This window comes from Fukomys damarensis, unplaced genomic scaffold (genome assembly GCF_012274545.1).
Source record: "Fukomys damarensis isolate Sample0158 unplaced genomic scaffold, DMR_v1.0_HiC HiC_scaffold_37, whole genome shotgun sequence".
NCBI classification, from domain to species: domain Eukaryota; kingdom Metazoa; phylum Chordata; class Mammalia; order Rodentia; family Bathyergidae; genus Fukomys; species Fukomys damarensis.
In genome coordinates this window covers 19,241,676-19,251,761 of record NW_022900949.1, presented here as the reverse complement: position 1 = coordinate 19,251,761, position 10,086 = coordinate 19,241,676, and the positions used below count along the sequence as shown (strand labels likewise).

The window sequence follows — 10,086 nt, the reverse complement described above, 5'->3', positions numbered from 1 at the left end:
CCTCGGCGCGGGGTCGAGGACGCCGGCGCCTGCCCTCTGCGGCCTGGTCCCTGCCGGCGAGCGTGGTGTCGGCTGGGCACCGTTCTTGCGATCTCACACGGTGCGGGTTACGAGGAGCTTGGCGCAGCCCTGAGCCGCCTTCGTGGCAGGTCCCGGCCAGCACAGCGCGGGAAGCAGAGCTCTCAGTCTCTGCTCTCGCTCCACTCCCCTCGCCTGCTCCCCTTGACCCCTCCGCAATCTTCCCGCGCACCCTCCTCCGGAGTGCTGGTTGGTGAGGAATGACAAAGACCTCCCAGCCAGGGGCCTTTAGAAGCAGAGCTTGCTGTGTAAATGCGTCGAGTGCCGCTCCCTTGATCCTCAGTGATACCGCACCCGTTTTATAGATCAGATGATGAAGGCACGGACAAGCCAAGAAGCCCTCCCGAGGTCACACGCTTCCCGCGCACCGAGCCACAGTTCGAATCCAGAGAGGGTTCGAGCCGGAGGCCTCTCCCCTGGTCTGCACACCTTGCTTAAGATTCTGAAATGCCTTCGGCGATCCGAAGTCCTCGACTGTGCGCTGCAGGGTGGCAGGGAGGCCCACAGAGGTTGTGCGCTCATGTCTTTAATTGAGAATCCTCACAATGACTTGGCCGGCTGGGCATCGCCAAGAGCCACGGCCCTGCAGTGCGTTTGCATAGGTTGCTGCTCTCCCGAATGCTGGCTGTCATCCTTGGCGTCGGGCTGTCAGGACTACATTTACTTATATCTCGGCCTGGTCTGGGGCGCACTGGACAGGAGCCGCGTCGTCACCATCTTTGCGTCTCCCATGGATCCGCAGCCCTCGGGTTAGCGTGCTCAGTGCTGGTACACCACGGCCATCCTCCCTTCCCTCTTTCCCGTCTCGCACAGGGCTGGGGTTTGCCTTTACTCAGAGTTAGCCTATGGGTATTTGCTTTTCCTGGTCATTATGACAGAATACATCATGTTCTTATGTCTCTGGGGTATGTTTGAGTAGAAAGGATTAGAAAAGTCTATCTTTCATTTCTAATTTCTTGTCTTCCATTTAAAAAGTACACTAAATCCTATTACTCTATTTCAATCTCTTATCACTCAGGGTGCTTTCCTTTCTGCCCCCTTTGTGATCTTTTATTGCATTGCTAAATCATTCATTTTGTATTCCAAACACCGATCCGCACCTTTTTGACAAACTTAACTCTTGCCCAAACATGAATTTAAAAATTGAGGTCCATTGACCAAATACTCAAATCCCAGGAGTCTCCAGGGTGCAGTTCTCTCTCCTGAGCAAATGGACATCGGAGAGACCCTGGATTCTTGGCACAGGGCAGACTCTGATTCCAAAAGGAAATTCAGTAGTATCCAGAACAATCTCTGGTACCTCTACGGACCCGGAGCTGAGGGATCTCAAGGCCATGCCTGAGTTCCGGCCAGGACGGCTGCTCCCCAGTGTATGGTGAAGTGACTCGTGCTGTATGTGGCTGTTCCCGCCCATGCTGGCTGCAGACATTCACATGGGCTTTCATCTCCTCCGGCCTGTATGTTCCCAACAATTACTTCCTCCATATGGCCATACCTGATCGACCCCACAGATCTCTGCGTCTTTCTCTCTTCTGCACCCTGGCATCATCTGAATCCCAAATCTAATGAAGGACTTTTCCAGACATCTTCTGTAGAACTGGAATATTTTTAGACTTTTTTCTGAAATAAATGGTTTTGTGAGACTCTGGAAAGGATGGGTAGTTTCTTACAGTTGTATAATTTAGATGTAGTTTGGCCTTTGTATTATTTTGGTACCTGTGAATCTGTTACCTTATAAATATCCTCCAGACTCTGTCTGTTTCTCTTACCAAAGACACAGTCCTGCGCTTTCTGTTGTCCCTCCTCCATACACCTGGGCTCCAGCTAGCCGTTATGATTAGCAGCCTGTCTAGGGTAAGGGTCTCTCCAGAAGAGCTGGTGGGAGTTTATCTATACCTTTAAAAGCTCTGTCAGGACCTAGAAATGATTTATACTACATGTAAGGCATGAGTTCTGCAACTCAGTGAAGGCACACTCCCCAAACCTAGTTTGGGGGCATAGGTTCCCAAATTCCTTGCTGTACTTATGTAACCTTTATTATTTTTTATCTTTATTAAGTTTGTTGGTATAATTTAGGTATACAATATAGTTACAGTCATGATTGGGATCTTGTACCTTTACATGACTTATCTTGGTTCTTATTTTTCCCCATTCCCCAGCCCCCCTTTACCCCCTCCACCCTTCCCTCTTTACAAAGACATTACTTCCATGTTTTTCCTTTTCACATATTTTTTCTTTTCCCTTTTTCCGTTTCCCCTACCCCTCCCACTTCCTCTACTCTTTTCTTCCTGTTACACAATATCAATTATACATTTTGATCCTTATTTACACTTTTGGATTTTCACACCAGAGAAACAATTTGCTATTTACACATGTGTCTTATTAATTTCACTTAAGACTATGGCCTCGATGTGCATCCATTTAGCTATAAATATCTCCAGTTTCTCATTCTTTATGGCTGAGTAGTACTCTGTTTTATATTTTCAAAAAACATATCTTCTTTATCCAGTATCCAGTTGATGGGCAATTGGGCTGTCTCCAAATTTTAGCTATCAAAAACTGTGCCATTATAATCATGGGTGAACATATATTGCTGTGATATGATTCTAATTATTTTGGGAAGATACCCAGCAGAGAAATAGCTGGGCCAAATGGAACCTCTAATCCTAGTTCTGTGAGGTATCTCTGTATTGATTTCCACAGTGGTTGCACCAGTCTGCACTCCCACCAACAATGGAGAAGGGTTTCTATCTCCCAATGACTCCACCAGCATTTGTTATTGGTTGATTTCTTTACATCAGCCATTCTTTGTGGGGTGAGGTGGAATCTCAGTGTTTTCATCTGCATCTCTCGAATGACCAGTGATGTGGAACATTTTTTCATATGTTTATCTTCTGCTTTTACTTTTTTATTTTTGAGAAATGTCTATTCATTTCAGATGCCCATTTTTGAATTGTGTCTTTATATTTGGGAGGTCTGATTTATTTTTTCATTTTTTATATATTCTAGATAGTAGACCTGCATCTGAGGAGCAGCTGGTAAAATTTTCTCCCACATTGTGGGTTGTCTCTTAGCTCTGCTTGTGATTTCTCTGGCATGATGACTTTCTTTTAAAAAGATGAAATTCCAATTGTCGATTCTTTGTGCTAGTTCCTGTGCTACTGAGGATTTGTTAGAGCATCTTGTTGGATTTTGCTTCTTAATCCATTCTGCCAGTCTATTTCTTTTAACTGGTGAATTAAGGCCATTGACATTGATGGTTATTACTGATATGTATTGACTTATCATTGTCACGTTATTTTCCTGTTGTTGGTTCTTTTTTATTTTTTTCTCCCCTCCAGTTAAATTCTTGCCTATTGGATTGTCTCTGCTGGGCCTCATGGAGTTGTGACCTTCATTGTCTTTTTTAGGATATTTTTCAAAATTGTTTGGAGTGCTGGTTTGGTATTGATGGAGTTTCTCAGGTATTCTTTGTCATGGAAGTATCTTATTTCTCCATCAATTTTGAAAGACAGTTTTGCAGGTTACATCAGCCTAGATTGGAGGTTGTTTTCTTTTAAAGCTTGAAATGCCTCACTCCAGGCTCTACTTAAGAGTTTGTGTTGAAAAGTCTGTTATGATTCTAATGGGCTTTCCTTTGCATGTAATTTGTTTCTTTTCTCTTACTGCTTGTAGTATTTTGTACTTCTGTTGGGTTTCCAGAATCTTGATTATTATATGTCTAGGTGTACATTTACTTTATTATAACTAGTTGGAATTCTGTATGCCTCACTTATGTGTATGTCAAGTTCTTTTGCTCTGTTTGGGAAGTTTTCTTCTATTACTTATGTGAACATGTTTTTTAAATGTCATCTGGGCTTTCTCCTGCTTTCTCTTGGTATCCTATTAATCTTACATTGTCCTTCTTATATTATTCTTCTATTCTATGAGCTGTTGGAATGATTTCTCATGGTCCCTTACTATTTTTAAGAGATCTCTCATTTTATGGTCACTGACCACCATCCTGTCTTCTATATCTGATATTCTGTCTTCAGATGGGGTTAGTCTGCTATGTATACTTTTAATAGAATTTTTAACCTCCTGGATATCAGTTTGAATCTGCTTCATGGATTCCATTTTTTTCTTATGTTGGGCCTTCATGGTTTGCATTCCTTTCCTGTGCTGAATTCATGGCTTTCATCGTGGTCCTGAACTCATCTATTTTTTATCTGTTTCTCTTATAGAGTTTATAATCATTTTTTTATCTGGGAAATTATTTATGTTTTGATTATTTTTAAAGCTTCATTCACCTGGTGTTTTTTTTTTTTTTTTGACTTCCTGTTCTATCAGTTCAGATTGTCCAGGTGGTTGATTATCAGACTTTTCCACTTTGTTTCCCCCAGAATTCGCCTTTGGCAAGCTTGAAGATTGTGATTTGTTTAAATGTCTTTTTATTTCTTTTATTATTGTTGGTATAGTCCCTGGTTTAAATCCTGGGTTGATACTTCGATATTACTTGTTGTATCTTTTTTTTTTTTTTTTTTTTTGTACCGGGATTGAACTCAGGTCCTTGCGTTTGCAAGCAGGTGGTAGCACCATTGAGCTAAATCCCCGGCCCCTATTGTAAGTACTGTTGTTGCTGGTATTTAGAATCCTTAAGGAATGATTGCTTCTCAGAGGTGTCTTCTAGATATAGCTAATCTTTAGGATTTGAGTCTCTAATAACTCTGGGGCAATCTCATTTTTATTATACCAGGAAAGATAACTGATTAGATCAATCACAACACTAGCCCAAGTGATAACAATGTACCTGTCCTGGGACTTCAAGACCAAGGAATTTCCTACCATCTCCTCTTATGACTTTCTGTGGGCTGGCCTGGAAAGTCTAATTTCTTACTGTGTTCTCTCTCTGTAACTTTTTTGGGTTCTCCTGGGTTGCATCATAAGTTTTTCAGTTGACTAAATTAAATCTGGCCCCTTCAAATTTTGGGGAGATGATTAAATGCATGGTAGCTTTTAATAAATGTTGCCTTCGAGAAGATCCATTTTACGATTTTCTCATGACAGTGATGAACCTCTCTGAGTGTTTCTTTATGCCTGTGAATAAATTAACAAAATGGATTGAGCATATTTTTATCTTGGTTCCTACTAATATTGACACAACAACTATTTTTAGTTTGTTAAGGAAATAATGCCAACTGGGAAAGCTAGATTTTTTGAAAAAGGAGAGGAAAAATAAAATAGAATCAACTGGAAAAGAATTTTGATAAGTTATTTTATTTTTCTTCTGAGCTACACAGAAAATAATGGGAAAGACAAAGTGTGTGTGGGGGGGGAACTCATCAAAAAATGTTTTAAGAAATTTTCTGGCTTCTGTTTACATTGACATTGCTGACCTAGAGAAATGGAGGAAAAGGAAATATGGCACGTTAGTAGACATTTTTCTGCAAGGCATTTTCATGTATGGGAGATAATCAAGAACAGAAAGGAAGGGAAGGGAGGAGGAGGTGAAGGGAGGGCAGGATAAGGGGAAAAAATGAGAACCAAGACCTGTCATGTAAAGGTACAAGATCCCAAAGATGAATGTAACTGTACTGTATAGCTAAAATGTACCAATAAACTCAATGAGAAAAAAAAGAACAAAAAGCAGTGTCACAAGGTGTGCGATGCCCCCCATGATGGTGAGGAAAGCAGTCCACATACTGGGTCTATTTTCTGTCAGTTGTGCCCTGGTCTGCCATGTCCCTCCCACACAGCTTCCTTGATCTTTCCTCCACTGACCCTGTCATAGGACAGATTCCTTATTGGTGAGGCTTTTTCCTAAGTTCTTCTGCTGACAATCTAGTTATGTTGTGTTAGAAATGAAATGTGCTAGAGATAAGTACTTCAGAGGGACACAGCCTTTCTCCTCCTTTGAAGAGGCAATGGCTTTATTTAGGAGAGTGTACATTAAGTCTTAATGTTTCCACGCAAGTCTCCAGTGGTCTTTCTTTTATAGATTCTAAAGGCAGGAACGTGTGTCAGAGCATCCAGGCAGAGAAGCTGTTGTATTTTTCAGGAAAATAATGGCAGCCCCAGCTGGGCTCAGCCTCGTTCAAGGAGAGTGAGGGGAGGGAGGACAGTTGGACAGTGAACTGTTGTAGCCAGCTTCATTTACTACTTTGCTTTGTATTTTAGAATTCTTTGGGGGGGGGCAGCTATTGAAGTAGTAATTCTGACCATAAAAAAAAAAAATCAGGAAAATTTTGAACAATTAAGGTTAAAAAATCCCACAAAATAACAGGGCTAGTAAATGTTGGTGTCTTTTTATCTGTACCATATTTTCTGAAGAGACAAATATAAATATTAAACAAACACACACACATTCTCTCCACCATGACACTTGGCCTTGCCTTAGGCTCAAAGTGATGAGACCAAGGAACCATGGACTGAAACCTCTGAAGCCACAAACCAACATTAAATATCCCTTCCTTAGGTTGTTTTTTCTCAGGTATTTTGTCACAGTGACAGAAATTTGACACAGAAACCTTCCTTTAGACTTCTTCTCACAGCAGGTAAAATCAAACTAACTTTGTACATTTCTGGCTAGGCACTCCCTATGTATTGAAATGAAATATAAATCATTGAATGATTGTGGGATTTCAGGATAAATCAGATCATAGAAGCAAGCCACATAGCGGCAGAAGGGGAGCTGAGGACAGCCTAAAGCTGCAAAGCAGGCCATGGTAACAGTGGAGGATTTGCGACTAAATAAAAAATGTGAGGAGAAAATTATTAACAGTTCGTTCCATTTCATTTGTATAATCCTATTCCAGTCAATCGAGACCCAGCAGTAAGGCAGGAAGCTTCCGTGTACAGTACCATCTGGAAGCATGGAGCACAGTACCAGCACTGATGGGAGGCCAAGCATTTTACTCTCAGGTTCCAGGTGACCCTAGGCAGAGAATGACTTATCTTTTCTAGCCTCAGTGCCCTTAAGTGTGTTCTAGGGATATTAAGACCTATTTCCCTGGGTGTCACAGGACACAAAGAGATAACTTACACAAGCCCGTAGTGCCATGTCTGATACATACGAAGCCCACAGTAAATGTCATCTGTGTCTGTAACCATCCAGGAACACAGGGAGGCATCTGCAGCTAGCTGAGATCTTGTGCTCAAGTCTCTGTAGCACAGGTCTGTGGCATTTTCAGGCAGTAAAGTGACAGTAAAATAAATTCAATTCCTTCTCATCAATGCAGCTGGTTTAATTTACTACCCACCCCCATCCCGTGTCAAGTAATGTTTTTCCGAACCCAGGTGGGAACTAAAACCAACTAAGCAGAGGAAATATAACCAAATAGACCAATACGGCACACATCAATGTGTTTTATTCACCTTCCACTCATACTAGTCTCTGGATTTGACTAATGGAATATGATAATGAATGGAGTTGGACCAGGTGATCTCTGGTTCCAAACACTGTGCTTTACCTGAGTCACCTATTTCTTTTTTTTTTTTTTTTTTTGGTACCAGGAATTGAACTCGGGTCTTTGTGCTCACAAGGCAGGCCACCAAACTGCTGAGCTAAATCCCCAGCCCAAGTCACCTATTTCTTATTGTCAACAGCTTTGGAACTTTTCAGAAATTTTGAGACAGGGTCTCATTACATTGCCCAGGCTGACCTTGAATTCATGATCCTCCTGCTTCAGGCTCTTGAGTAGCTGGGATTTTAGGTCTGCGCTGCCACACTTGGCTGCATTGAGACTCTTGAACTCCTTCCTGCCTCTGACTTCTAGCATAGTTCTATTCCTATTTATTGTTCATTTGTTTCATAGTTTTGTCTACATTTTAATAATTTAACTTGGGTATTAAAACTTGAGCGTATTAGAAGAATGGGATGTTTTCTCCTGTAGCTACTCCAGCTCCCCTTTCTACTCCTTTTTCCCACAAAAGGTAAAACCCACCTATTTGAATATGAGGTATATTACTGTTAGTTAAAGGTTTTACCCAGGAACTCAAGAACAGAGACAAAAATGAGGGCATTTTTGACCCATGCAATTCAAATATTTCCCAGTGACAGAGTTACTGTTGCCATGAAAGCAACCCTTCGCCTATCCTCTTAGCTAGTTCTTTTTACTCTGGGACACTGCATTAGCCCTGTCCTTTTATGGATGCTTGTCAGCAGTCTGTCCAGATAGCTCAGGAATGGGGATGCCTGGGACCTAAGGCAGACCTGCTGCCACCGAGCCTGCTGGAGAGAAAGCAGGAGCCAGGCTGGCACAGGCTGGCTCCCCAGCAGCCCTTCAGCTCTCCCTCCTTCATGGTTTGGTGGGCAAGGAATCTGGTTACCATGGAAACTCCAGCAGCCATTTCAGGCCGAAGGGAACATTCCCTAAGGCTCCTCTCCATCTGTGTGTCCTTGGCGATTTCCCTTCCTTGGTGAAGTGTGGGGAACCACTTCCTCCGGGGATCTCCCCCAGCTCAAGGATGATATAAATGGGCAGGGGAACTGTGTTGCCATGGTAGCAAGTCCTCTAGTTCTTCCATTCGAAGAAAGTCTGGCTCAAGGGATCTGCCTGGTGCTCTCAATGGCACAGTCAGCAAGGAACTGCAGTATCATAATGGCTTCCACACAATCTTTCCAAGCGAGGGGTTGGCTTTGTGGGGTGGCAGCTGGAGGCTGGGCAGGGAGTCTGGCTGGACTGCCTGCATTCCCAGGGACCTCACTGCCATGGTAACATCCCCAGTGGCAGGGACCAGGCAGGTCTCCAGTGCTACCTTTCAGGTCCATTCCTGTTTCCCTGTGTTTCCTCTCTTCTAACTCAAACCCCAGGGGAGCTGCTGGCGTCTCCCCTCCTGATTCTTGTAGTCACAGTCACAGTGGCAAAGCCTTTCCCTTGCTCAAGACTCCTATGCTTTCCCTTCCCTGTTGTCCACCAGAGCTTTTAAAAAACCCACTTTGTAAAAAGGAAAATCTCATATGCAAATTAATAGGGATAAGGGAAAAATCGCAAGAATTATAATTATGGGAATGCAGAGAGACCTCTGCGAGTTATGACTGTGTTCATCCATGTGAGGGCCTCTCCTTTCAACTCTTAGGCTGTCTTTCTGGTCCTAGGCCAGAAGCCTTCAGTGGGAACCATGGTGAGCTTAGGGTTTAAACCCCAGGATTGATCATGGGTGAATCAACTTCCTGTTTTGAGATATCTGTTTCCTTCATTCTTTTTCTTCACTCTTTTATTAGTGCACATTGGTCATACATGATATGGGGTTCATTTTGGTACATTTGTACAAGCATATAACATACTTGGTAACATCTCCCCTATTACCTCACTTCTCAGCCTCCCCATCTGTTTTCTCATCTGTAGAAGGAGAAAAATGTCATCCTTACCAAATCATCAGATGAGATTCGAAATACTGAAAGTATTTTGCCAATACTCTGGCACTTTATGAACCTTGATCATTTTGGTGATTTTCATTCCCACGGGGCATTCTTAATCGATCAATTCATTCAGTCATTCCACAGATGGATATAAAGCTCATTCTAGTTCTTCCCATAAGGCAGTTTCTGTAACCTCCAAGAGTATCACATTTTGCAGCTGTGCAGTGGGCAAACAGTAGCTTCAAAGTGCAATTTCTTTTTTTTGTAGTGAGGATTGAACCCAGGGGGTGCTGAGCTACATTTACAGCCCTTTTTACTTTACGTTGAGACTGGTCTAACCAAATTGCCAAGCCTGGATTCGAACTTGAGATGCTCCTAGCTCAGCCTCTGACTAGTAGAAGCAAGAGCAACCAAAGAGTGACTCTGAAGACCCAGCGGGATACTAAACATAAATGCATACAGCAGTCCCAGCGGAGAGCCCCTGCTCACCCAACGTAAGTGCCATGATTGGTTGCCTACTTTTTACTCTCCTGGATTTCTCCTCCAAAGGCTTGAATGAGCTAGCAGCTGTGACTCACACCTGCTTCCTCAAGCTCTCCTACTTCTAAAGGCTGAGAATTAGCAAAAAAAAAAAAAAAAAAAAAAAGTTTGGGATTGTGATCTGCTTA

The 10,086-nt window shown here is 42.6% G+C and overlaps 2 long non-coding RNA genes across 2 annotated transcripts in view; one reads left to right on the top strand and one right to left on the bottom strand.

Annotated features, from left to right (window-relative positions):
• The window catches only part of LOC104859275, a 30,858-nt gene extending 21,094 nt beyond the window's left edge, over positions 1–9,764 (top strand). The window contains exon 3 of the long non-coding RNA XR_004515518.1: positions 9,687–9,764. This is a non-coding gene — a long non-coding RNA (uncharacterized LOC104859275). The remainder of the gene's footprint in view (positions 1–9,686) is intronic.
• LOC104859274 overlaps positions 5,380–10,086 on the bottom strand; it is a 5,396-nt gene continuing 689 nt past the window's right edge. Inside the window, exons 2-3 of the long non-coding RNA XR_779324.2 lie at positions 7,100–7,232; positions 5,380–5,453 (exon numbers count right to left, since the gene is read on the bottom strand). This is a non-coding gene — a long non-coding RNA (uncharacterized LOC104859274). The remainder of the gene's footprint in view (positions 5,454–7,099; positions 7,233–10,086) is intronic.